Source organism: Lepidochelys kempii, chromosome 2 (genome assembly GCF_965140265.1).
Source record: "Lepidochelys kempii isolate rLepKem1 chromosome 2, rLepKem1.hap2, whole genome shotgun sequence".
In the NCBI taxonomy this organism is placed as follows: Eukaryota; Metazoa; Chordata; order Testudines; family Cheloniidae; genus Lepidochelys; species Lepidochelys kempii.
This window is the reverse complement of record NC_133257.1, coordinates 10,871,222-10,897,849: the sequence shown is the minus strand read 5'-3', so window position 1 is coordinate 10,897,849 and position 26,628 is coordinate 10,871,222. Positions and strand designations below refer to the sequence as shown.

The window sequence follows — 26,628 nt, the reverse complement described above, 5'->3', positions numbered from 1 at the left end:
AATTAATCAAAATAAGTATGCCTCCTTTTAATGAAGTCCAGGGAAAGAGCACTTGGAATAACAGTTTAAAGTTGCTTGCCTCAGAACCCTTTGGTTCAGAGCTCCCAAAGTTAAAGTCTGGCGAAGCTAACCTTCCAGAGCTCGAGAGAGATCAATCCCTCTTGAAGACTGTCCAGCTTCTAGTCTTCTCCTCCCCACTTGCTCAGCTTCCTCTTCCAGTTCAAACAGGCTAATAGGGCAGAACGAGGAGTCTCCTTAATTGCACCCAGGCTGTTCTGTTTGAGGGTTCCAGACTGGTCCTTAAAGAGGTAGTACACTCCTTCACAGGCTCCCCGGAATGATATCATTTTAGTACAAAATATAACACTTTTCTCATGTGCTAGTGCTTTTGAGGTGTTAAAAAACACCAATATGTCACTGGAGTAAACAGACCCCATGCTGAACTGTGTAACACTACTTTGAGAAGTGAATTGTACAATTTTAAATCTCTGCAAAATTGCTTTGCACATTCTGCCATGGAAATTGTGCTCACTGAGTCATTTTTCTCTCTATCTGAAACTCAAAGTAACCACAATTACTATTTTGCAAAAGACATAATCTAACCCCAGAAAGGTGAACTGTAATGTCTTGCGCAAAAAGATATTGTATATAGAGCGAAGAGAACTCTTTTTTATCTATTAGTGTTCTATTTAATCCTGATTTACAGATGATCAAAGGCCCCTCCTCTCTCAACAATTTCATGATTTGTTCAAGAATATAATTCATTATGTATTAACATGTTGGTTCCACTTTTTCTTATTGTGTCTTTAAAAACATTTCCTAGACAATTATTACTACTATCTTTTGTACATATCAGGTCCCCCTTAACCAAAGGATCCCAAAGCACTTTACAAGCATTCATGAAGTAAACCTCATAACACTTCTGAGAGGTAGGTAGTAGCCCACTTTTGTACATCAGGTACTAAAAGAAGGATTAGTTAAGTGGTTTGGTACAAGATCATAAAGCAAGTCCAGGCTACAACTTGGAACAGAGCTTAAGAGTCAGCAGTCTTCTGCTCTACTTATTAATTTAAATTGGCTCTTCAATAGTTAAAATGTAGCAGAAATCTCCAGCCAACAAGCACAGTTAGGGATAAGCATCTGTTCCATAGTCAATACAAATAATCTTAGAAATATGGTGCAAAACTGTATTTTCTAAGTGTTTTCTGTTTGTTTGATCTTTGATAGATAATTGCTATCATTATCAGTAAATGCAACACTAGTATATTTATCCCCTTAGCTCAAGTATATAGCTGGTATCTATATGCTAAGCAACACAACATACCAATAACTTCTAGGAGAATTCTTTATATACACAATGATGGAAATATAAATTATATACACAAATAACAAAAAGCAAATCCTAAGGGACCTACATTTCGGATCCTGAATAGTACTAATGTTAAAAGGGTGCACTGTTTCCACAGAAGTAAAGAGAAGAATATTTATTGGTATGTCCTCCAAGTTGCTTCTTGGCCTTTTGTTGCTCTGTAAGTAGACACAGCAAGTACTGGGGGAATTCTGAGAATATTCTAGCGTTTGGAAAAGAAAAAAGCATGTCATATTCCTTCCACTCATCTACTCTCTGCCAAAGGAAGGAGTTTTGCACGAACAACATAAGAAGAAGTTACTCACCTTGTGCAGTAGCGATGGTTCTTCAAGATGTGTGTGTTCTTCCTATGGGTGCTCCACTGTAGGTGTTCCTGTGTCCATGTGCTGCTGATTGGAGAACTTTGGTAGCAATGTCTGTTGTGCCCACACATGCATTATCTCTCTTAATGCTGTACCATGAGGTTAGCCAGCACATGTGGACTAACCGTCCTCAGTTCCTTCTCTACTGCAGTCTCATAGCAAGAACTCCAAAGTAGAGGGGAGGAGGGTGGGTAGTGGAGCACCCATAGGGACACACATCTCAGAGAACCATTGTTACTGCATAAGGGGGGTAATTTCTTCCTCAAAAAGTGTCCCTATGGGTGCTCCACTGTAGGTGACTCCCGAGCAGTACCCCCTTGTAGAGCTGGGACTTTGGATTTGGCTTAGCACAGGTTAAAGTACTGTGGAGCCAAAGCCAGAGACAGCATCCCCAATGATTGAATAATGTTCTGTGAAGGTGTGGACTGATGCCCACGTCGCCACTCTGCAGATATCTGAGAGGAGGACATTCTTAAAGAAGGTGACAGATGAAGAGATTGACCGAGTAGAATGTGTACAGATTGATGCAGAGAGTTCATGTTAAGAATTTCGTAACACTGTCTGATGCATTTTGAGACCCACTTGGAGAGTCTTTGGGCTGATATTACTGAGTCCATAGACCTTTCTGCCATAGAGAGGAAGGGAGCTCTTGAAGGCCTTTCGAGGTAGAATGCAAGGGCTCTCCTAACGTCTAGGTTATGCAGAATGGCCTCCCTACTGTCTCGGTGAGGAGTGGGATAGAAGATGGGAAGGTGAATAGACTGATTCACGTAAAATGAGGAGATCAGTTTAAGGATGAATCTTGGATGTGGCATAAGTGTAACCTTAATAGGGAAGAACACTGTGCATAGGGAATGCGCCATCAGAGCTGCTATTTCCCCTATTCTTTTAGCCAAGGTAACTGCAATCAGAAACACTGTTTTCATCTATAGGTATGCTATCGAACAGGTGGCCATAGGTTCGAAGGGGGGCCTACTCAGCCCTTTCAGCACTAAGCTTTGGTCCCACAAGGCAGTAGGAAGTCAAGCTTGAGGGAAGAGATTTGTTATTCCCTTAAGGAACCTTTTAGTGGTCGGGTGCAATAGCGCTGAGGACCTGTCTATGGGTTGGTGAAATGCTGTAATAGCTTCTAGGTGGACCCTTAGAGCTCAGGGCTAACCTTATTTTTTAAGGGTCAGAATATGTGGCAAAGTTGCCGACACTGGAGAGCTTTGAAGGGACGTGCACCAAATCTGAAATATGGACCATTTCTGCAGGTAAGTGTGCCATGTGGAAGACTTTTTACTGTGCAGAAGAACCTCTTGTACTTCTTTTGAGTGTGAGCTCTCTAGGTGCTGGAACCACATAGGAGCCATGCATTGAGGAGGAGGACCCCCAAGTTGGATGTATGGTACACCACTTGTCCTGAGTGAGAAGGTTTGGAGTGGCCAGAAGGGAGATGGATCGGTGGGCACATCACGAGCTGCGTCAAGTAAGGGTACCAGGTCTGTGTCGGCCATGTGGGAGCAATCAGAATTATGTGAGCTCTGTCCCTCTTTATCTTTAGCAAGATCTTCAGCAGAAGGGGAAATGAAGGGAAGGCATAAAGAAGGCCCATGTCCCATGGGAGGAGGAGAGAACTGTCCAGAGAGTGCTGTCTGATCCTCGCCCTGGAACAGTATCGTGGACAGTTCTTGTTCCTGTAAGCGGTGAACAGGTCTGTGGATGGTGTTCCCCACTGTATGAACAAGTCATGAAGTACTAACAGATGCATCTCCCACTTGTGGTCATGTGGGAATGTGAGACTGATCTTGTCCGCTACTGCATTTTGTGTGTCCAGGAGGTAAGTTGCAGACAAGGTGATGTTGTCAGAGATGCACCAATTCCATAATTACATTGCCTCTGTGCATAGAGAGGGCAATCTGGTTCCTCCCTGATGGCTGATATAATACATGCAGGCTATATTGTCCATGAGGATCATTATCTGTGATCCTGTTATTGGTGGGAAGAAATGGGCACAGGCATTCCTGACTGCTCTCATCTCGAGGAGATTGATATGTAGGATATCTCCGCAGCTGACCATTTGCCTTGTTTTTTGAGACCATTTAAATGCATGCCCTATCCTATGAGGTTTGCATCAGTGGTAAGGAGCAATGACGGCGGTGCCTGAAAAAAGGGGATCCCTTTGCAGGCATTGGCTGGGTTTTTCCACCAGTCCAGTGAGTTCTTGATCCTGGTGGGCACGGACAGGGGTTTGTCCAAATTGCTCCTCTTCAGTCTGTAAACCAAGCTGAACCACAGCTGTAGGCACTGCATATGAAGTCTGGCGTGCGGAATCACCACCATGCTGGTTGCCATATGCCCCAGTTGCTGTTATGTTTCCCATTTCCGAAAGTACAACCCAGAATAGTGGTACTACTGATTAAGTGTCTAATGCTGATAAGATTTCAAGAATGGCTTTCTGGGGGTGATGGCACTCCCTACAGTGGAGAATTATACTAAACTCTCCTCTGCAGCTATCTTCCTCTTACCATATAGTTTTGGAGGGTAGTGGGTTTAGTTGGGGATACCTGTGTATCATACTTACCTGGAGCATCATATAAATCAGCATAGCAATTTTTTCTCTATTTTCTGTATGGAAGCTGACCTGAACTCAGGAATGGGAGGCAGTAGTTCATAAATTATATATAATCTAGGTGTCCACACTAATTCATTCTTTGGCCTAGGGCAAATGTGCCTCAGTTTATCCATCTGTAAAATGTGGAAATACCTACTGACCTCACAGAGATATTGTGAGTTTCAATTAGTCAAAGTCTGTAAATCGCTTGGAAATGCTATACAAGAGCTAAATAGTATTTAAAAGGTAGGATTTTAAACTTTACATTTCATTTTTGCTAAATCAGATGCATGAGATATATCAGCCAAGTTGCAAGGGTTGTTAAATTATTCCCTTAACATTTTATTCTTTTGTAAAAGCTGTCTGAATAATCATAGCTGCCCGAGAGGAAGGAGAGTTTGGGTAATTTCCAACAGAAAAACATCAGAGTTTCCTCATGTCAGCAGCAAATTCAGGCTCTTGTAGGGCAGAATGTTTAACAGGGGATCACCACTGAATTATTCCCTACTTAATCAATGGGAATGTAGTACTGCTTCAGTACAGTGAATGAGAGAACACAAACAGGAGAAGCTCTCCTTTGTCCAAAGCGGTGGAAGGGGAGAGGGGAAAAGAGGGAGTGTCTGTGGGTCGAATGTGTTAGAGAGAAAGATCTCTCTCCAGTGTCAAATCAGAGAGAAGATATTTCAGTGCTGATAAAACCCAGCTGAAATACTTAAGATCTCATTGTAAGCTTAGTACTTTTTGGTTTCCCATCCAACAGGTACTTGAAATCTACAAGCTGTGCCAACTCTCAGCATGCAAAGAGGATAACATTTAAAATCTAGCACTAATGGAAAGATATTTTTGTCAGACACTGCACCAAAAAGTAAGGTAGCTATCAGAGCTGAGTACAATAACTGGTTGCTAACAAAAAAGGTAATATATTACTATGTTGCTATCCAGGCAAGAGGATGGCTCTGAATTCTCTTCTGGTTCTTAGATCATGCCCATCACTGTGATGTCTGAGCATCTGAAGCGATGGATCCGTAAGCACTTCAGGGAAGAGACCCTGTTTTCATACTGTTTGCAAAGCACCTATATAAATTAACAGTAATAATGCCATTATAAAAATGTCTCTCCAGAAAAAGCAAGAGATCTGGAGTACAAACAAGATAGCTTATTGCTTTGGAAAAGCAGATATTAATTTACTAAACATGCAAGTTCCAAAGAGTCTGGAGGTTCTTTCTCTCTCTCTCTGTCTCTTTATTCTCCTTTTACATTTTCTCTGTGGCTATAAGCTTTGTATAACCGGAAAAGCTGGCTCTGTTCTGGAGCAAAGCTTCAAATCAGTAAGAGGAGAAATGGAGAGCAAGATGGATTTAATTTACTGTATAAAGGAAGAATCCCCAGATTGAGCTCTTTTTAAAACAATTAGTTATTCTTTAGAATTAAAGATGTGAATAAACACTTATAAAATCTTAGGCATTAACCTCACATTAATTTAAGGAGTAAAACAGAAACTTAACTGAGAATTTACCCTTTAAATTTCCACGGCAACAGTAAATCAGTTCTGTTCTCTGGTTTTGTAAAAGAACATAATTAATCACATGCAGCAGCTTCACATACCATTATATATACAATACTTTCACATACATATTTATTTTAAGTTCAATTCCTTCCCTGAAGTTAACAGTTGTAATCGTTACAACAGGCTGTTCAAGTCCCATTAAGAATCAGCAATAGGCTACACCAGTTGTAATAACCGTTATCAAAGGTATCCTCTTTGTCAGTTTCTGCAGGGATCGTTGGTTACCAATTTCTGGAAAGTAAACCCCAAGTTAATCAGACACATTCTGTGCTCTCCTTCTCAACCCTTTGCAACATTCTTTTCTCATTGTTAAAACCTCCAAAATATATTACTAATTAGCTCACTGTAATTAAATTATATCTATTCTGTGTATAACTGCTGAATATATAAATTCAAAAAATTATGACCATTACATGATCCACATTTAAGTGACCTTTCTAATCCGTGATTGTCACACTCAGAAATTGCATGCAAACCCCCAGAGGATTGTTTTTTTCATTTCCAGTAAGCCCTAATCATAGAATCATAGAATATCAGGGTTGGAAGGGACCTCAGGAGGTCATCTAGTCCAACCCCCTGCTCAAAGCAGGACCAATCCCCAACTAAACTAAGCTATCATTTGAAAGAGCTTTTACAGCCTAAAGCCTTTTGAAAAGCATCAAAATCCTAGAGGCTGCAGAGTTCCAAAAATATTAAACTTAAAAATTAATTGGCTTCAACTTATTTCCTCTTTTTTGCTTATCCTTAGGTAATCTGAAATAATCCTCCAGTTAACTCCAAATGCAGTCACTAAACAGGGGGTTAAAACAAAAACTTTCTATTGTACATTCCCCACCCCACTCTTTGCCAGAAACTGAAGCTCTTGGCCTACCTCAGGTTATATTTAAAATGTTCAAATCTATATGGTATAGTTACAACTTCTTCTTACATAGTAAATTAACTTTGCAAAATAAGGAAAAGACCCATTCTTATTCTGCATCATTGCAAGGTGATAAAAATAAGTCACTAGGAAATAGTAAAGTAGTCAAGGGATTGCCACTACACATTGCCAAAGCAGATATTACTAAAATGTGATACCAACTTAAATGGAAAAGGAAGCTACTGGATGCTGCTGTAACTAAGGTCAAATAGTTTATAAATCAGATGTTGACTGGACAGCTCAGAGTCTGAATAGCAAATTGCCTTGGAAGAAGTCAAAATGGAAGGGTTTCCTTGGGAGGATTAAGGTAATAAACAACCACCCAAAAATTCCTAGCAAAATGTGTCAGATTAAAGGGACACCTGTATTGTAATGACAAGCATCAATTTTGAGTTATTTCCTATAACTTTACAAGGTACCATAATAAATCACAGAAAAATTCAACTGCATGGGATAGAGTTGTTGTGCCATACGTCATGATATGTGAGATCTAGGAAGCTAACTTGGGAACTAAGTAAATAGGAAGTCAATTGATACAAAGCCTTTTTTTTTTTTTAAAGTAACTGAGAAAAAACTCTCCACCATCACCTTCAATATTAAAGACAGTAAACCTCAATTATTATAATAATCTTGAGCCATAGAATTAGAGAAGTCAAACAGAAAAGACCATCCCTTGGACACCAGTAGAGGATTGGTTCCTACACTCCAATAAACTGATAATATCACACTGTACAGTTTAGTTTAAATCAGACATATTCTTATTATCTGTATTGCAGTACATCTAGGAGGCTTAGTCATGGACCAAAGCCCCACTCTGCTAAGCACTGTTCTGTATGCAAAAACATAACAGAAAGACCTGCCCCAAAAAACTTACAATCCAGTATAAGACAAGAAAAAACAAATGGGTAAGGACCGACAAGGGAAGGATGAGCAAATTATTAGACAATACCAGTTAACATGATAGACAGTAGTCTCAGCAAAACAGCAGCCTAAGTGTTGCCAAGTTTTTCTTAGACATCACGGACAAGAGAGGGATATGAATGAGGATCGTGAGATGACTTTGCAGAAGTTTACAGAGAGGTCCCCAAAGTGTATAGGAGAGCATGGGAGAAAGAAAGCACAATGGTGCTTGTTTGAAATTTTTTAAAGTGGACAATGAAGGCTCTCACCATTGGCAGAGCAGAAAAGGGAGCTGACATCATGATAATGTAAGCAAGTTGACAAATAGTTGGGGATAGGCCATTAAAGGCTTGAAAGTGAAGACAAGTAATTTCTATTTGATGTCATGGAAAAAGGGGGGACCCACTGGAGGGAACGTAGAAAAAGAAGTGACATGGTCAAAGCAATGACTTTGGAAAATAATATTTGCAACAGTGTTTAAATGGATAAGAGTAGGGCCAGGATGTTGCCATAGTTGAGGTGCAAGTTGATGAAGGCCTGGGCCAAGATGAGTAAGGCCTCAAGTTTTAGCTGTGTGGGTGGATAGCAAACGCTAGATTTTAGAGCTATTATGCAGGAAGAACCAGCAAAATTTAGGTACAGGCTGCATGTGAAGAGCGGTAGAGAGGGCTGAGTCGAAGATGATGCCCATGGAATGTGTAAGGGTGGTGCTGTCCAGTGTGACCGTGAAAAGAAGGAGAGGTCCCATTAAAGCCACTATATTTGTAACCTGAAAATCATTTCATTGTCAAACAGTGCAGGATGTGAGAACGTTCAGTAGACTGCTAGAGTCTCTGCTTTTGTAACAGTACTAATCCTACAACATTGTGAGTGTAGTTGGTAATTACCTTATTCAAAACAGTACAAGTTACAGTAAGTACTTGTTATATACATGATGCAAAAATTCATTCTTGCAGGCTGTTACAAAATCCGTCACCGAACCGGAACACCAGCCAGTTGTCAGAGAATACAGCTAAGATGAGGGCATTGCCGAGTCTCAGATGACGCATTACACGTCATTCAGCCTTTGCTGGAGTTGAGTTCTTGCCAAGGGATGGATCATTTTGTGAAACAGAAAGTAGTAAGTTGTTAAATGGAAACTCAGAAAGAAGAAATGAGATGACATAACACTGGTTGTAACACTGTAACACTGGTTGGTTCCAAATTACAGCACAGTATGTTCTTACATGCTGGCTGCTCGGATGATGCAACCTTTGCAGTTATTGCAACATTCTCAAACCAAACATCTGGAGCTTAAAGATAAGCCTGAGGATGTTTCTTCCTGAGAAAACCTGAAGCCTTGAAAAATCAAAATTTGATTCCCTAAACTGGCAATGTCACAAGGAACACCTTTTGGGCACGTTATTTAACATTTCATAGATTACGAGGTGTCATAAATATAAAGGGAAGGGTAAACACCTTTGAAATCCCTCCTGGCCAGGGGAAAGCTCCTCTCACCTGTAAAGGGTTAAGAAGCTGAAGGTAACCTCGCTGGCACCTGACCAAAATGACCAATGAGGAGACAAGATACTTTCAAAAGCTGGGAGGAGGGAGAGAAACAAAGGGTCTGGGGCTGTCTGTATGCTGGTTTCTGCCAGGGATAGACCAGGAATGGAGCCTTAGAACTTTTAGTAAGTAATCTAGCTAGGTATGTGTTAGATTATGATTTCTTTAAATGGCTGAGAAAAGAATTGTGCTGAATAGAATAACTATTTCTGTCTGTGTATCTTTTTTGTAACTTAAGGTTTTGCCTAGAGGGGTTCTCTATGTTTTTGAATCTAATTACCCTGTAAGATATCTACCATCCTGATTTTACAGGGGGGATTTCTTTATTTCTATTTACTTCTATTTTTTATTAAAAGTCTTCTTGTAAAAAACTGAATGCTTTTTCATTGTTCTCAGATCCAAGGGTTTGGGTCTGTGGTCACCTATGCAAATTGGTGAGGCTTTTTATCCAACATTTCCCAGGAAAGGGGGGGTGCAAGTGTTGGGAGGATTGTTCATTGTTCTTAAGATCCAAGGGTCTGGGTCTGTAGTCACCTAGGCAAATTGGTGAGGCTTTTTACCAAACCTTGTCCAGGAAGTGGGGTGCAGGGTTTTGGGAAGTATTTTGGGGGGAAAGACGCGTCCAAACAGCTCTTCCCCAGTAACCAGTATTAGTTTGGTGGTGGTAGCGGCCAGTCCAAGGACAACGGGGGGAATATTTTGTACCTTGGGGAAGTTTTGACCTAAGCTGGTAAAGATAAGCTTAGGAGGTTTTTTTCATGCAGGTCCCCACATCTGTACCCTAGAGTTCAGAGTGGGGGAGGAACCTTGACACGAGGCCAGAAGGGATCATTGCGATCAGATAGTCTGACCACCTGTATAGCACAGGCCATAGAACTTCCCTGAAATAAAATAAAATAAATTCCCTTAGAAAAACAACCACTCTTAGAACATAAGAATGGCCCTACTGGGTCAGACCAAAGGTCCACGTAGCCCAGTATCCTGTCTTCCAACAGTATCCAGTGCCAGGTGCCCCAGAGGGAATGAACAGAACAGGTAAACATCAAGTGATCCATCCCCCATTGCTCATTCCCAGCTTCTGACAAACAGAGGCTGGGGCACCATTCCTGCCTATCCTGGTTAGATTTAAAAGTTGTCAGTGATGGAGAATTCACCATGAATCACCATGAATGATTTAATTGGGGATTGGTCCTGCTTTGAGCAGGGGGTTGGACTAGATGACCTCCTGAGGTCCCTTCCAACCCTGATGTTCTATGATTCTATGAATCTTGGTAAATAACTCTCACTGTTAAAAACTTATGCCTTATTTCCAGTCTGAATTTATCTAGCTTCAACTTCCAGACACTGGAGCACATTATACCTTTCTCTGCTAGATTGAAGAGCCCATTATTAAATATTTGTTGCCCATGTAGATACTTAAAGACTGTAATCAAGTCACCCTTTAGCAGTCTCTCTGGTAAACTAAATAGACTGAGCTCCTTGAGTCTAACACTATAAGGCATGTTTTCTAATCCTTCAGTTATTCTCACTGCTCCTCACTGAAACCTCTCCAATTTATCAACGTCCTTCTTGAATTGTGTACACCAGAACTAGACACAGTATTCCAGCAGTAGTTGCACCATCACCAAATCTCTTCTCCTCAAGATTCCTCTGTTCATGCTTCCCATGATCACATTAGTTTTGTGGGCCATAGCCTCAGGTTAGGAGCTCATGTTTAGCTGATTATTCACAGTGATTCCCAAATCTTTGAGAGTCACTGCTTTCCAGGATCGAGTCCCTCCTTCTGTAAATATGGCCTACGTTCCTTGCTCCTAGATTTATACATTTATATTTAGCCATATTACAATGCATATTGTTTGCTTGTGCCCAGTTTACAAAGTTATCCAGACTGCTTTGTAACAGTGACCTTTCTTCTTCTTTATTTACCACTCCCTCAATTTTTGTGTCATTTGCAAACTTTATCTGTGGTGATTTTCTGTCTTCTTTCAATAAATATGATAAAAATGGTAAATTGTGTAGAGCAAAGAACTGATCCCTGTGGGACCCCACTGAAAACACACCTGATCAAACATGATTTCCTGCTCACAATTACAGTTTGAGACCTACCAGTTAGCCAGTTTTCAATCCACTTAATATGTGCCATGTTAATTTTATATCATTCTAGATTTTAATCAAAATGTCATGTGGTACCAAGTCAAATGCCTTACAGAAGTCTAAGTATATTGTGTCAACACTATTGCCTTTATCAACCCAACTTGTAATCTCATTAAAAAATACCAAGTTAGTTTGACAGAATCTATTTTTCATAAACCTATGTTGATTTACATTAATTATATTGCCCTCCTTTAATTCGTATTAATCGAGTCCCATATCAGCCAGTCAATTATTTTGCCTGGGATTGATGTCAGGCTGACAGGATCAATCCCTGGATCAATCCCATTTCCTCTTTTTAAAAATTGAACCATCAGCTTCCTTCTAGCCTCTGGAACTTCCCCAATGCTCCAAAACTTATTGAAAATCAACATTAGCAGTCCAGTGAGCTCTCAGCCAGCTCTGTTAAATCTCTGGGATGCAAGTTATCTGAAACTGCTCATCTAAAAATGTTTAACTTTAGTAGCTTCTCTAGAACATCGTCCAGAGATATTAGAGGAATGGAAAGAGTGTCACCACCACCATGTGAGGAAACCGAATCATCTGTTTTTTTCTCCAAATGCAGAAGAAAAATATTTATTGAACACTACATTATCATTGATGATCCTACCACTTCCATCTAGTAACGGACCAATACAATAGGATTTTTTCCCTAATATAGTTAAAAAGCTCCTTATTGTCCTCAATTCCACTGGCCACAGATTTTGTCTTGTGGCCCTCTGCTTCCCTTATCAATTTTCTACAGTTCCTATCTTTTGATTTATATTCATCACTATCAACTTCCCCTTTCTTCCATTTGTTATTTTTTAAAAATTGTATAGCTGCTTTCACTTCTTCTGTAAATCAGTACAGACTTTTTTTAAAACAGTACAACCTTCTTCCTTGATAGTGGCTACTTTGGCACTGAATAACGTGTTCTTAAATGATTTCCATTTATTATTCACATTCTTCTGATTAAATTCTTCATCCAAGCTGATTTTGTTCACAATTGTTTTCACCTTTTGAAACTGGCCCTAGTAAAGCACCAATTATATACATATTACTGGTCTGGACTTTATTCTACTTGCACATTATAAATGTGATCGAGTCCTGATCAATTGTACCTAAGCTACCATTATTTTTTAGTTCTGTGATTAGTTCCTCTTTATCTGTCAGGGCAACATCTAATACAGAATTCACCCATGTTGGATGCAACACTTTTTGAGTTAGGAAATTGTCACCTGTACTGTTTAGAAATTCAAAGGATGTTGTAGTAGTACTGGTAGCATGAGACTACCAGCATGTGTCACTCAAACTGAAGAACCCCATAATCACGTAGTTTTCCCCCCCTACACATTATAGATAGTTGCGTAAGGAGACAGTCAGTTTCTTCTCTACATTGATTTGATGGTCTGTAGCAGACACCAACTAATACTCCAGCTTGTGCTTTTATCTGTTAGCACATTGATCCATAAGCATTCAAGATCATTTTTTTCCAAATGGTCAGTGACCCAAAAAGAGGTAATTCCATTTTTGACATAGAGTGCCACCCCTCCTCCCGTTTGGCCCATTCGATCCTTCTACCAATTGCATAGCAGTGTAAGCCACATAGCATTGTACAAAACTATATTTCCTTCTCTGTGCAATAGACGGTATCAAAATTGGCCTGCAGGTAGGCCTTCGTCAAACAACACACAGTATCAATGATGTGGCTGATGATGTCTGAGAGCAACTAATTCCAAAACTCCATACTTGACTGCTCATGTTTGGGGTTAGAAGTCACAAAATATGTCTTGTTCTAGAAGAGGCTGGCTAGGTCCAAACATTTGGGAAACACTCCTACATTGCTATGTAGTAACAAAATATTGTCCTTTGAAGACAATATAACTTTTGTTCAGATGAGGCCTTTCAAGTTTTATGTGTAAAAATGTTATCTTCTTATTCAACAGGAATTCTGAGTCATATCTTCTTATTTTGCTGCCTTTGTATGCCTATTAGCCCTAAATAGCTAAAACCGCTCTGGGAAACTATGCTGAACTTCTTCTGGCTCCTTTGTCATGCAAAGAACTGTTAAGTTATTGATTGCAGAACTTTAGTGGTAGGAGCCAGAAAGAACAAGACTTGACATCGAGATCTCCAGGGGAGCTTGAGAACTGACAATTAGCAAGAATTTCTTTTTAGTTATCAGCTGAGCCAATTTAATCTGGAAATCACCAAGATGCAAATATGAAAATCCATTATGCCATTCTTACACTGTCACATTTTTCATGGTACAACCACCACACACTCATAGTACTGTATTTGAACATTTAAGTAAAATCATGTTTAAAATATCTTCCACAATAAAATATTCATGGCAGAAATAATGGAAACCACTTGCTCACAGTGATGTATTAGAAAAGAAGGCTGACCTATTTGTTACTTGCCTCTAAATGTTCCATAATTTCCCAAGGAAAATATTTGCTTTCTCTTCCCTATATTTTTTTTTTTGTGGCTTGAAATTTTAATTTGCCAAATATATTAAGATATGGTATTACACCTCAATGTGCAGCTTCAAGAGCATTATGTAGCTTTGCCCTCTAGGAATTTCACAAATAAATCACAGCTTACTCACCATCCCTTATAGTAATGCTCTCCTTTGGAGCAGAGATATGGTACATGCAGGTATTCAGTGATACCAAGAGCTGATTTTTTTTTCCAATTACACTGTTCTATTGAAAAATACTTGTGGAAAAGAACAATTACCTAAATGAGAAGAACTACTTTAAAGTATTTTCCCTATAGGATCATGAAAGTAAAATTAGCTGCACCTGATACTTTAAGGAACAACAGTGGTGTACCCTAATATTATGATTAACCCAAATATTTGAAAAAATGTGATTCACCAGCAGTTGTAACACAAGATATTTCCCAGTTCTTTTTCCACATGTTTAAAAATATTGCAAAGATACATTAAAAGAGGTGTGTGTGTGTGTGTCAGAGAGAGATCTTTGCAGCATAATAAGGATCTAGAAGCTGTGGAAATGAGAAGCAAAAGAATACCAACTGAAGATATTGTGTTCATGGTATGTCTTCTTAAATTTTCAATACTTTATGTTGACTGGACCTTTGAGACATTCTTTTATATTCATAGACTCAGACATTAGGTCAGAATGGACCATTATGATCATCGAGTCTGACCTCCTGCACAATGCAGGCCACAGAATCTCACCCACCCACTCCTCCAATAAACCTCTCACCTATGTCTGAGCTATTGAAGTCCTCAAATCATGGTTTAAAGACTTCAAGGTGCAGAGAATCCTCCAGCAAGTGACCCGTGCCCCATGCTGCAGAGGAAGGTGAAAAACCCCCAGGGCCTCTGTCATAAATATAAAGGGAAGGGTAAACACCTTTAAAATCCCTCCTGGCTAGAGGAAAAACCCTTTCACCTGTAAAGAGTTAAGAAGCTAAAGGTAACCTCACTGGCACGTGACCAAAATGACCAATGAGGAGACAAGATACTTCAAAAGCTGGGGGGAGGAAGCAACAAAGCTCTCTCTCTCTCTCTCTGTGATGCTTTTGCTGGGGACAGAACAGGAATGGAGACTTAGAACTTAGTAAGTAATCTAGCTAGATATGCGTTAGATTCTGATTTCTTTAAATGGCTGAGAGAATAAGCTGTGCTGAATGGAATGGATATTCCCATTTTTGTGTCTTTTTGTAACTTAAGGTTTTGCCTGGAGGGATTCTCTATGTTTTGAATCTAATTACCCTGTAAGGTATTTACCATTCTGACTTTACACAGGTGATTCTTTTTACTCTTTCTTCTATTAAAATTCTTCTTTTAAGAAACTGAATGCTTTTTCATTGTTCTTAAGATCCAAGGGTTTGGGTCTGTGGTCACCTATGCAAATTGGTCAGGATTTTTATCAAACCTTCCAGAGGAAAGGGGTCTAAGATTTGGGAGGATTTGGGGGGAAAAGATGTTTCCAAATGGACTCTTTCCTAATAATATAATACCGGTTAGACTTTTCGTGGTGGCAGCAAAAGTCCAAGGGCAAAAGGTAAGACAGTTTGTACCTTGGGGAAGTTTTAACCTAAGCTGGTAAAAGTAAGCTTAGGAGGTTTTCATGCAGGTCCCCACATCTGTACCCTAGAGTTCAGAGTGGGGAAGGAACCTTGACAGCCTCTTCCAATCTGCCCTGGAGGAAAATTCCTTCCCGACCCCAAATATGGTGATCAACTGAACCCTGAGCATGTGGGCAAGATTCACCAACCAGATACCCAGGAAAGAATTCTCTATAGAAACTCAGATCCCATCCCATCACCGGCCATTGGGCCTATTTATCATGAATATTTAAAGATCAATTCATTGCCAAAATCATATTATCCCATCATACCATCTCCTCCATAAACTTATCGAGTTTAATCTTGAAGCCAGATAGGTATTTTGCCCCCACTGCTTCCCTTGGAAGGCTGTTCCAGAACTTCACTCCTCTGATGGTTAGACACCTTCATTTAATTTCAAGTCTAAACTTCCTGCTGGCCAGTTTGTGTCCATTTGTTCTTGTGTCCATATTGGTACTGAGCTTAAATAATTCCTCTTCCTCCCTGGTATTTATCCCTCTGATATATTTATAGAGAGCAATCATATCTCCCCTCAGCCTTCTTTTGGTTGGGCTAAACAAGCCAAGCTCTTTGAGTCTCCTTTCATAAGACAGGTTTTCCATTCTCGGATCATCCTAGTAGCTCTTCTCCATACCTGTTCCAGTTTGAATTCATCCTTCTTAAACATGGGAGGCCGGAACTGCACACAGTATTCCAGATGAGGTATCACCAGTGCCTTGTATAATGGTACTAACACCTCCTTAGCTCTACTGGAAACTTTACTGAAATCTATGGATTTACACAGGCATATAATTGGTGTTAAACAGAAGTAAGCCAGGACAAGTGCTTGAGAGGCATGCTTTGACCTAGACCTCTCACCTTGTTTGATAACTACAGAAGATACTTGTAGTTTGATATACATTTTTCTTGATAATAAAAATACAAAATTCTGCTCCACCTGTTAAAGTTTTTAAAAAGCTGCTTTTCAATTTAGAAGGCCACACTTCTGCTTGGAAGATCTCTTTCTGCAACAGCAAAATCTCTCAGGAGAACATTACTAAGGCCTAAATTCATCAAGATACTTAAGCAAGTGCTTAGTACTTAGTACTTTTACAGTCTAATACACATTTTTGTTCAGAAATGTATTTGTAATATATAATAATGCATACACTATTTTTCTCAAAATTTCTTCAGCTATGAGGACAGAACACAATGTAGAACATAATGCAGAGACTAGGTAGGCAGGAGGAGATATCTTTAGAAAGATAAGAAGCTGGAGTCAAAGGCAGTAATTAAATGAAAAGGGTTCTGCCTCCCCATGCTTCCTCCAAGAAAGAAACTGACCACCCAATAGACAGAGAAAAGAGCCACAAACAAAAATCAACTGACTGGTGATCAAAGAATACTTAGGACAATGAGTGTCAGCAGTGGAGGAAAGTTTACCTTTACTAACTTATTAAGTAGCAACAAGGGTAATTATTTAACAATAGGACACTCTGCCCTAATCTAAGTATAGTATGGAAGAATTCAGAATAGAACAAAACTCATAACACCAAGGATTAAGCTAGTATATGGCAGATATTAAGATAAATTAAGTGATACCATACATTTTTGCGTAAAGTGTAATTTATAGGACCAAAATCTCTCTGCTCTTAAAACAACAGGACATGATACTGGTTTTTTTTTAATTTTGGATTTGCTGAAAAGAATTCTCTTTTGCTGGCAATGAGTAAGAGACAACTTCTTTTCACAGAAAAATCCTTGATAATAAAGAATGAGGGCGAAATAGTCTAAAGAACCACAAAGTAGGCAAAAATGACTGTTTCTGAATCAAAGGCTCCCCATTATACTTCAGTAACTCTTTCCATTTCAGCAAAGATCTAGTACATTTATAGTGCTAGTTCCCCTGTGCCTCCTTCCTGGCCCTTCCAGGTAAACTCACACTTTTTCAAATCCCTTCTAAAACTCATTTTTTGTTAATTTTCCACTGTTGACTTCCACCTTGTTTCCCTCCTTCCTGATTCTGTCCCCCTCACTGTAATATAACTAAACAAAGTAACTATCAAGACAGCTAGAATGGTAAGTATGGATGGTATACAGGTAAGTGATGAGTAAGCAGTTGATTAATTAAAGCATAATTAATTTGGTGTCAAATCAGCAAGACAGCAAATTTAAACAGTCAATTAATTCAGATATTCAAAAGACAGTAAATAATTAATAAGGAATCAAAGAGTTTGTTAATTGTGTGACAGCAAATTAGTTATTAAGGGAATCAAATGAGCAGCAATTAACTAATTATGCAGAGAATCAAATGAGCCACAACATATTTATTGCAAATAATCCATACAAATGGGCAATTTAAAAGCATATGGGTAGCAAAAATGATGCAATGTATTAAAAGAAAAATGACTAGTAAGACAAATTACTGGCAATTGTAGTTAATAAAGCTATTAAGTAAATCAGTTGAATCAGGAATGAAGGAATCAGGTCAGAAATCAATTGGATGAGAAAACTATTACGTAATCAGGCAAACTAAAATAAAGTATTGGGCACCCAATGGGATTTACTGAGTTACCAGGTGCTGATCTAGTGAAGAAGCTGAGGTTAACACATGGGAGTAGCAGCATTAAAAGGGCCTTCAGAGGTGTGACTTTGTTATGGTCTTTCACTGTTGTAACCCTCATCTGTCCAGTCTCCTCTCCATCACTCTGCATTGATTGCCATACTCTCCTCCCTTGCTCTGTTATGCCTAATTTAGATCATGGCCCATTGCTTATATTTGTCTGAAAATTGTCATGAATATCTACTATGCTACATGAATAAATAAATATGAAATAAATTGCCCAAACATTATCTCCAGAGGTTAATGCTCATAAGTTACTGTCATTACATTTTTAAATAAACTAATGGAAACTAAGTAAGTAGGACTTCTGTTTACCATTAGTCAAAGGGGATGAGACGTATATTATGACATCAAGAAGAGTATAAATTGATTTTCACTGACACCATGTTGCAAACATTATTTTTGTGACAATTGGTGCTTTGCAGTCCAAATGACCTGAATATTATACTTAGAGTACTCCTTTTCTTTTTGTGAATACAAACTAACACGGCTGGTACACTGAAACCTATATTTAGAGTATGTATCTGTAAGAAATATTGTGCACTAAGTGCCTATTAAAATACTTAAATGCTCAAGGTGAATTTACTAAGCCACAGTGGCCTGTGTTCACTTTAGCTTTACTCACTTCCCATGTAGACTTGCCATTAGAAAGGCCAGTTTTCCATGTAGCATTCTTGACTTTCCACACTGTTAGGACCCTACTGAGCTCTTCAGCCCATATCTAGAGACTGCATATATCAACCCCCATCCTTCAAAGTGAAGGGGACTAGACGAAACTCCCTTCAAAGACTATTGCTGTTAGAAGAAAGAGAGTTTTTGTTGCAATTAACCCATTTTTTCTTCCCTCCAGGGGCTTCAAAGCACTCCCAGACCTAGGGTTTCCTACATGAGAGGAAAAAACTAAGACTAGAGCTTGTCAAAAGTGGCCTTTTTTTGGTGCAAACAAAAAATAAAAAGGGGTGGGGTTTTTTATTTCTTTTGCGGGGGCGGGCGCAAATTTTTTTTGGTGAAAAGACTGAAATTTTTCTCCATTGGAAAAAATTCACAATGTTACTGTGAGTGTTCTTTTCTCATCGTTTGAAAAGAGAAAGTTTAAAAATGAGAAAAAGTCATTTAAATGTCAACATGTAACTTTCTCTCACCTTTTAACTTTTTTCCCACTCTTCCCCCCATGTTTTTAAGTGAAAAAGGTTTAAAAAAAAAAAAAACCTGAGCAGTAGGCACTTTCCCATAATTCTGAGATAAAAAAATTCATGTTAGCTGAAAAACTTTTCTATGAAAAAATGTCAACTAGCTCTAGCTAAGGCCCTACATAAGCATGACCTGAGACCCACACAAAAATGACCAAGAAAATTAAGTGTTGTAACTGTTATGCAAGATTTGAGCTAAAGTTGTCCCTTATTAAAGAAACAGTGTAGACTCAGTGACAAAAATATAAATCTTCTGGAACTATAATAAACTTGTAAGGGCTGGGGAGGACGGAACCCACCACAAAACTATTCACGAGTTGTAAAAGTATACTGATCTATTGACAAGGAAGCATTGTTTTGATCTCAATATTAGCTTTTTATTATTTCACTGGAAAAAGTGGCTCACTGGGGGAGAAAGTCTCACTAGAAACTGATTGACACTTACTATATTTTAAGAAAGCATTCTGTTCTCACAGCAACGATTATAAACTTCTTGGAAACCATAGTTTATACCTCTACTATATTCCGAAAAACCTGCAGCTGCCATGGTATCTCACTTTCTTCAGCATAGCATTCTGCTCTGTGCTACGATGGGAGTAAATCCCCAGACAGGTTTCTAACTCAAAATAAAAATGCAAGTAAGTTTCTGGAACCAATTCAAGGGCCAGCAGGGCATCTTTATTAAGATAAAGGAAGGATCGTCCCTCTTCCGAAAACATTCCCTTCTCCCCACTGAAGGAGAAAAGAAACATACTTGCATTTGTCAAATTAAAACAAATCTGAACGGGCCCCTGGCAACCAGTTAGGGCCCAAATTATATAACGCTATAAATCAAGTGGAGAATGTCTAAATACCTATGGTTCCTATCACAGAAACTGAAGGTGGGAGAGACCAACCAAGTTCATCCAGTTGATTCCTCAGGGGTCAGAGTAGGATAAGATACTTATCTGATAAGTTATATTTACTGGGATGAAGAAAATCCAATACTTGTTCTTCTGAGAAAAATTATTGTACAAAAAAGTATTATTGATGAACATATAACAATATAATGTGAGTTCCCTCTGCTGCCATTCAGTGGCAGTTAACCAACTAATAAGAAGCCCCAATACATATTCTTGTGAACATCTCCTATCTAGGTAGTTCTATTTAGACACTGATACGTCCCCCTCCCCTGTATGATGCCAAGGCATAAGTAAGGAGGAAAATAAAGGCAGTAAATGGTGCCTCAGATAGCATTAGAAACATAGCAAAATAAAATGTTTGCCAAGTGGGAAAAGGAGCAAATCAATATCATTTATAACGTTTCTAGATTGCCTAGCACTAGAGCATCTAGGGGCTTACAATAATAAAAACACAGCTTCAGTACAGTACCAGCAGTGAGCAGCAACAAAATCAATCAAAAGTTAAGTGAAATAAATGCATCTTACATTGTACCCTGAAACTCATGAAGCTCAAGCTCTAGCAGAGTGCCACAAGTTCCAAAGGCAAACTCTCCGCCAGTACAGAATAGTCCACAAAAACAGCAGCAAGATCACACCAGCAGATTTAGACTGCCACAGTGAGAATAAGCAAAGAAATTTTATTTTCAGGGTTTTAAGGAGGAAAATTACAAAGGCACTGAAAGCAAATAATACAAAAAAAAATTGAGAGGATTCAATTCAGAGCAATACTGCAAAGTGATGCTGTAGGCAAGGTGTCCCCTCTTGGAGAAATTAACTCCATTATAAGCATAAACCAACTCAGGGATGTAATCATAGTTTCCGTTCAGAGAGAGACTGCTAAATTGGGCATTTTGGTCTGAAACTTGGAGCTGTTACCCAATTCATGCCATTTTGAAAGAAGGCCCCAACAAGTAAGTTGGGTATTTAGGGCATCCTTGCAGTTTCACAGAAGTCTGCTTGTGACATTGGAAGCAAGCTGCCATCTTGAAATCAAGTTAAAACATGGACTTGGAGAACCTGCCTGGAAACCAGGTACTGTACAACTGAAGTTGCTTATCATTCTGGATAGCTATGCCAGTTTTTATCCGATACAATTACTTCAGAATTTCTCATCAGCTATCACAATAACACATCCACACATACATTCCTGGTTTACTTCAACACGTAACATCATTTTTTAGAATGAAAGAGGAGAAGAAAGACCTGGGTGTATTAGTCACAGGATGACTATGAACAACCTATGTAATGTTGACATAGGAAAAATTAGACTAGGGTAACCAATATTGTTTGGAAATTGTGACACATAAGACTTCAGTAGATCTTTCCTAGAAAACTGAGAAGAGAAGGAATGAAAGAAGCATATCCGCAATGCAGTGTTCCTTCCGTCAGTTAGACCTGCAAACTTTCTTAACAGCTCTCTAAACAGCAGCTGTGATTTCTTTTTCTAATTACAATTCCCTCTCCCAACCCCAAAGTAATTTTAACATGCTTCTTGTTAATTAACTACTTTAATTGGTAATGCTTCTTGGCGAATTTAGCAGCTTCTTGCAAGCACAGACACTAACAGCTATGTCTGGTAACAGTGCATATTTACCCTGATAAAATTCACAAGGAATTTCCTCTTTTACAGATTGCAAATTATTCCAAAACACAAAAATTCACTACTTTTTTTAATCCAAATCTCCAGCTGTGGAGTTTTAGGAACTCCCAAGGGCACAAAAGTCACAATCATGGAATTAAACAGGTACATAATGTACCACAGAGCTGTTAGGATCCCTTCATGCCTCACATAGAAATAAACCATACACTCACAACTCTTTAGTAAAGACAAAATTCAGTAATAGGACTTAAGAATCTTACAGAATTTGTACTTGGCATTTTCAAAATTCATTACAGAGAATGCACAAGTGCAATCCAGTCTGGTTCAGCACATGCACTAAAATACCAAGTTTAAGTGTAGAATTATTGAGGCATAATTTTTATTGAGTTAGAGTCCAAGTGATTTGTGACAAAATGAAATTTGTAGCTATGTACAGCATGAGTTTAGGTCAAAATTTACAACTGTTCTTGTCCCAAAATGCTGACTCTTGTATTACAACATCCATAGTCAGCAATATGTTGCTAATATTTTGAAGAAGGAAGTCTCAAAAAATCCCATTTTCCTTTAGTTGTGATATATCATTTCCCTGGGCTGCAGGCACTTGCAGAGAGGAGGGGCTATCTAATCTACTGGTTGTCTTTTATACCAACAATATTCTTATGTAACCAAGAAGCCACAGACCGGCAAATAAACGTGCCACACATTACAAATATTTATAATTTGTTGCTATAAAATATTGGTGTGTATGTGTAACCCACACACCTCCTGCGTGTGGTGTTCCGGCCCATCTAGTGGCACCAAGACCACTTAATGAGTCTGCTTTACAGCCTTAGCTAACAGGCAGTTGGCTTTTAGCTCATGTGGTAGAGGCTCATGCACTAAGCTCCAGCAGTCCCTGGTTTGATCCTGCCTGCTGACGACTGGGGTCTATCAGCATTACATATGGACAGTACAGCACAGTGTTCAGCTTGTGTGATTTGAAATGTGGTGGGGTGAAGACCTAGTATTTTCCTCCTCTCACTTTTTTTTTTTTTTTTTTAATACTTGATGCTTGGGGCAATTTGAGTCATTCTAAAGGTATAAGTTGCTTTTCAGAAGAATTTTTAGGATTCCCATGCGTCAAAGCCACCCACAGAGATGATGACTTTGCAGGATCCAGAGAGATGGTGGACTTCATCAGAAGCATGGAAACCACCCCAAACTACCTTGAAAGTTATGATGGAATTTTAACAAGTAGCTCGGGAGAACTCACTCCAGTTTGTCACTGCCACTATTGCCCATGCATGAGCTTATCGCATATGCTAATTGCAAAGAGTTACAATTATATAGCTGTGTAATAAAGCCAATACGAAGGAAACATTTAAAAATCATTCACAAAAAACCCACTTACAGATTTGTAATATTGCACACCACCCTGGAAAATCAGAGCTGGCAACTGAACTAACTGGTGACTTACAGTAAATGATAGCATGAAATTGCTGGACAGTAACTGCTTGTGTGACCATGAAACAAAGTGTCAGCTACATCTTCAACCAGTCACATCTACCGCAACTGATCTGCTCGGCCTGTAGCATAACAAATAATTCACAAATTGGAATCTATAGAGCGATTAATGGATTTATAAACCATAAATATCTCAATCTTCAATTACAAAGTGACAATCATCACCTTGCCAGAAAGGTATCATTTATAATTTCACTATATGTATCTCTAAAACATTTATTTCTTCCTTTTAACATGTGTCTAATAAGCCAGATATATAGTGAGAATGTCACGTAATTTGCTCTCTTCCAACTCGGTGCTGAAGTTGGCCTTAACATTTGTGGGCTCCTCACTGAAGCCCTCTTGACAGAGCTCTGTCTCTTAAGAGGGTGCACTGATGTGACTTTCACCCCACACTCTAATATGGAGTCCCTTTTGAAAGCACCCCAAAACCAGGTGGTCAGGACTTTCAATACAGAATAACCTCGCTATCCTCATGCAGATAGTGGCGCTGGAAAAAAACCATGCTTTCCTTTGGTAGGTTTCAGAGTAGCAGCCGTGTTAGTCTGTATCCGTAAAAATAAAAGGAGTACTTGTGGCACCTTAGAAACTAAGGTGCCACAAGTACTCCTTTTCTTTTTCCTTTGGTAGTCACCAGACCAAGTGCTGACTCGATCTAACACTGATCAGATTATTAGATCTGACAAGATCATAACCTGAGGTGATATGACAAGTAGTGAGGTAGATTTGCACAATGAAATCAAGAATTACCATTAGAGAAACGTTACAATGAGAGTAGTGTCTATGCAAGTGCCTATAAACTCAGTTTATAGAAAAGTTAGCAATCGACCTTGATCAATAAAAAAAAAAAGTAGATGACATTTGTCAATTCATAGAACCACATCATATTAGTGATTTCATCAGATTTATTCACATATCCTTGTATAACATCATGCAGGAGTCATTTATAGAGAGTTTCATTGAAATAAAAGTGTACTCCACACCTTTTGATGTTAGAGAAAAATCCCTTTGACTTCAGCTGCAATAGTGGCCTCTACACTCCACAATAGGCACTTGCACAGTGAAGAACAATCTATGTTTGAATCGGTGGAATCCGTTAATCTCAGAAACAAAAACAGACAGACACACACACCACATGGAAATTTGTCTATTAAATAATTACAAACAGTGAAGTTTTGTCCCAGAAAACATTTAATCAATAGGGCTTTTTAAAGCTATTTTCGAGGGGACATAAATTAAATCTCTAATGCTAATTAACAGAACTGCTGAAGGTTCCACTTAAACCCCCTGAGCCTCAAAACAGGACATTCAGAAGAAGGCTGAATCTCAGGCTAACACACTGGGCTAAACTTTACAATTGCAGCACGATTCAGCTCTGTGTAGGTATATATATGTCCCTGAACATAGCTATATGCTTAGTTATAGTAGTACTGCGCATGATGTTAAATAGTTTGCAGCAGTACCCCAGAACACTACAGCATCTCACTGTTTCAGTTCCGTACTTTCTCACTTCTGTGTCTTTATTAGACCCTTACTCTTATTTCACATTTTTTAATTCCATTTTGAAAATATTGAAAAAGAAAAGAAATCTCTCAGATATGGTATGGTGAATTACTTAAATTATTTTTAATAAAGTACTGTGAAGATACAGTTCAAAGTTGTACTTGTTTGAGAGATATTAGCAAGTCTGCCAGCATTCCCAGTTTTAAGTATATGAATGAATCCCTCTCCAACTGGTAAAATCTTTCAAACTGGAAAAATTAAATAATGCAATGTAAATGTGATGCTGTAATTACATACCAAACTTATATTTAAATAGTTAATGCAATGGCCATTAATAGCCCATTGCTGGAATACTACTACACTGTTACTAACATTTACAATGGTGATACATTATACTATGAGCATATTGTGAAGCTCCTACAGTTTAACAACAAAACAAACTGCAGCAAGTGACATAAAATTTATTAACACTGATACATTTTCAATTTTGAAAGCGGCATCTTCAAATAGAAATATGTCAACCTTATTTCATACTGATGGTTGAAGAGGGACAATGTACCAAACTACCCAAAGGAAATTATACTTGTATGTCTAAATATGAGAGACATCAGATGATCAATAGGCACTAGTCTATTTGCCATGCTATTTACTTGTCAAAAGATTCAGCTTTGATAGTTTTAATATGCTAATGTTTGCAGTGACAAATCATTCAAAAATTCTGAATTTTTTAAAGTATGAATTTATTGGTCATAAAAGCAAACTGCCATTGACTGCTCTTGAGATTATTGTCTTCAATTAAGCCATAGAACAGTGGCAATGCAAGCTTCCCTCATGCTCCCTTGACAATTGTCCTTGATCCTGACGAGAAGGAACTACCTCTAAAAACAAAGAGAGGTCAGCTACACTTCCTTTCAAATCCTAGCCCTCTCTGCTGAGATTGGATATTGTGGTGGCGATTTTTGAGATGTGGAGTCAACAGTGAACAGAGTGAGACCTCCATATTCATGTCACAGATCATGAAAAGCTCTTAGATAGGAATGACTTTAGGGTAATATAGACAAGAGGTCAGGCAGATGCTGTGAGTACTGTTAACTTGTTAGTTGAACTCAGCATCTAAAGATTGGGCCAGATATCAAGAGGGTTTTGTGGGAAGGTTCAACACCTATAACACTGGTGAGAGTAGCGTATCAGGCAACTGTGATGAAATGTGGCAACTGGATTACAGAATGGCCACCTGTGGTCCCTCCCTCCTTTTATTTTTGTTTTTCCTAAAGGTGTCTGTGACTTTCACTTACTGAATTGTGATTAGGAAGTTCTTTCTAGTTCAAACACTCACTCCAGGTAAAATCAAGGTGCTCTGAAATCCTTTACTCCACCTCCACCTCCCCCCCCCCCGCCCATTCAAATTTACTAAGGTTCAAATCTTACAGACATGACTATATATTTTCCTTCTCTTGTGGAATTTCAAATTTTTTCCTCCCCAATTGTATATTTAAAAGCTAAAGCTATAGGTCATGACTCATCTTCCATTCTACTTTTCTGACGTTAACAAAATGAGTCTATGTTAAGGGGATCATTTTTCCATGCAATATTAAGGTGATGACACAACAGCAAAGACTGGATAAACAGTTTTCTCTTCCAATTTAATATCTACAGCATTTTACACCAAAGTAATTTTTACCAACCAATCTGATTGGTTTTTCATCGTTATAAAGAAGCACTGTTGATCAATCTCTGAATTTACCAACTCAAACCTACTAGAATCAACCTCAAATTACAGCAATCAAAATCATA

General features: G+C 38.7%; 1 protein-coding gene across 3 annotated transcripts in view; it reads right to left on the bottom strand.

The window, feature by feature from the left end:
• Positions 1-26,628, bottom strand: part of TRAPPC9 (trafficking protein particle complex subunit 9) — an 829,667-nt gene that overhangs the window by 253,272 nt on the left and 549,767 nt on the right. The window lies entirely within an intron of this gene.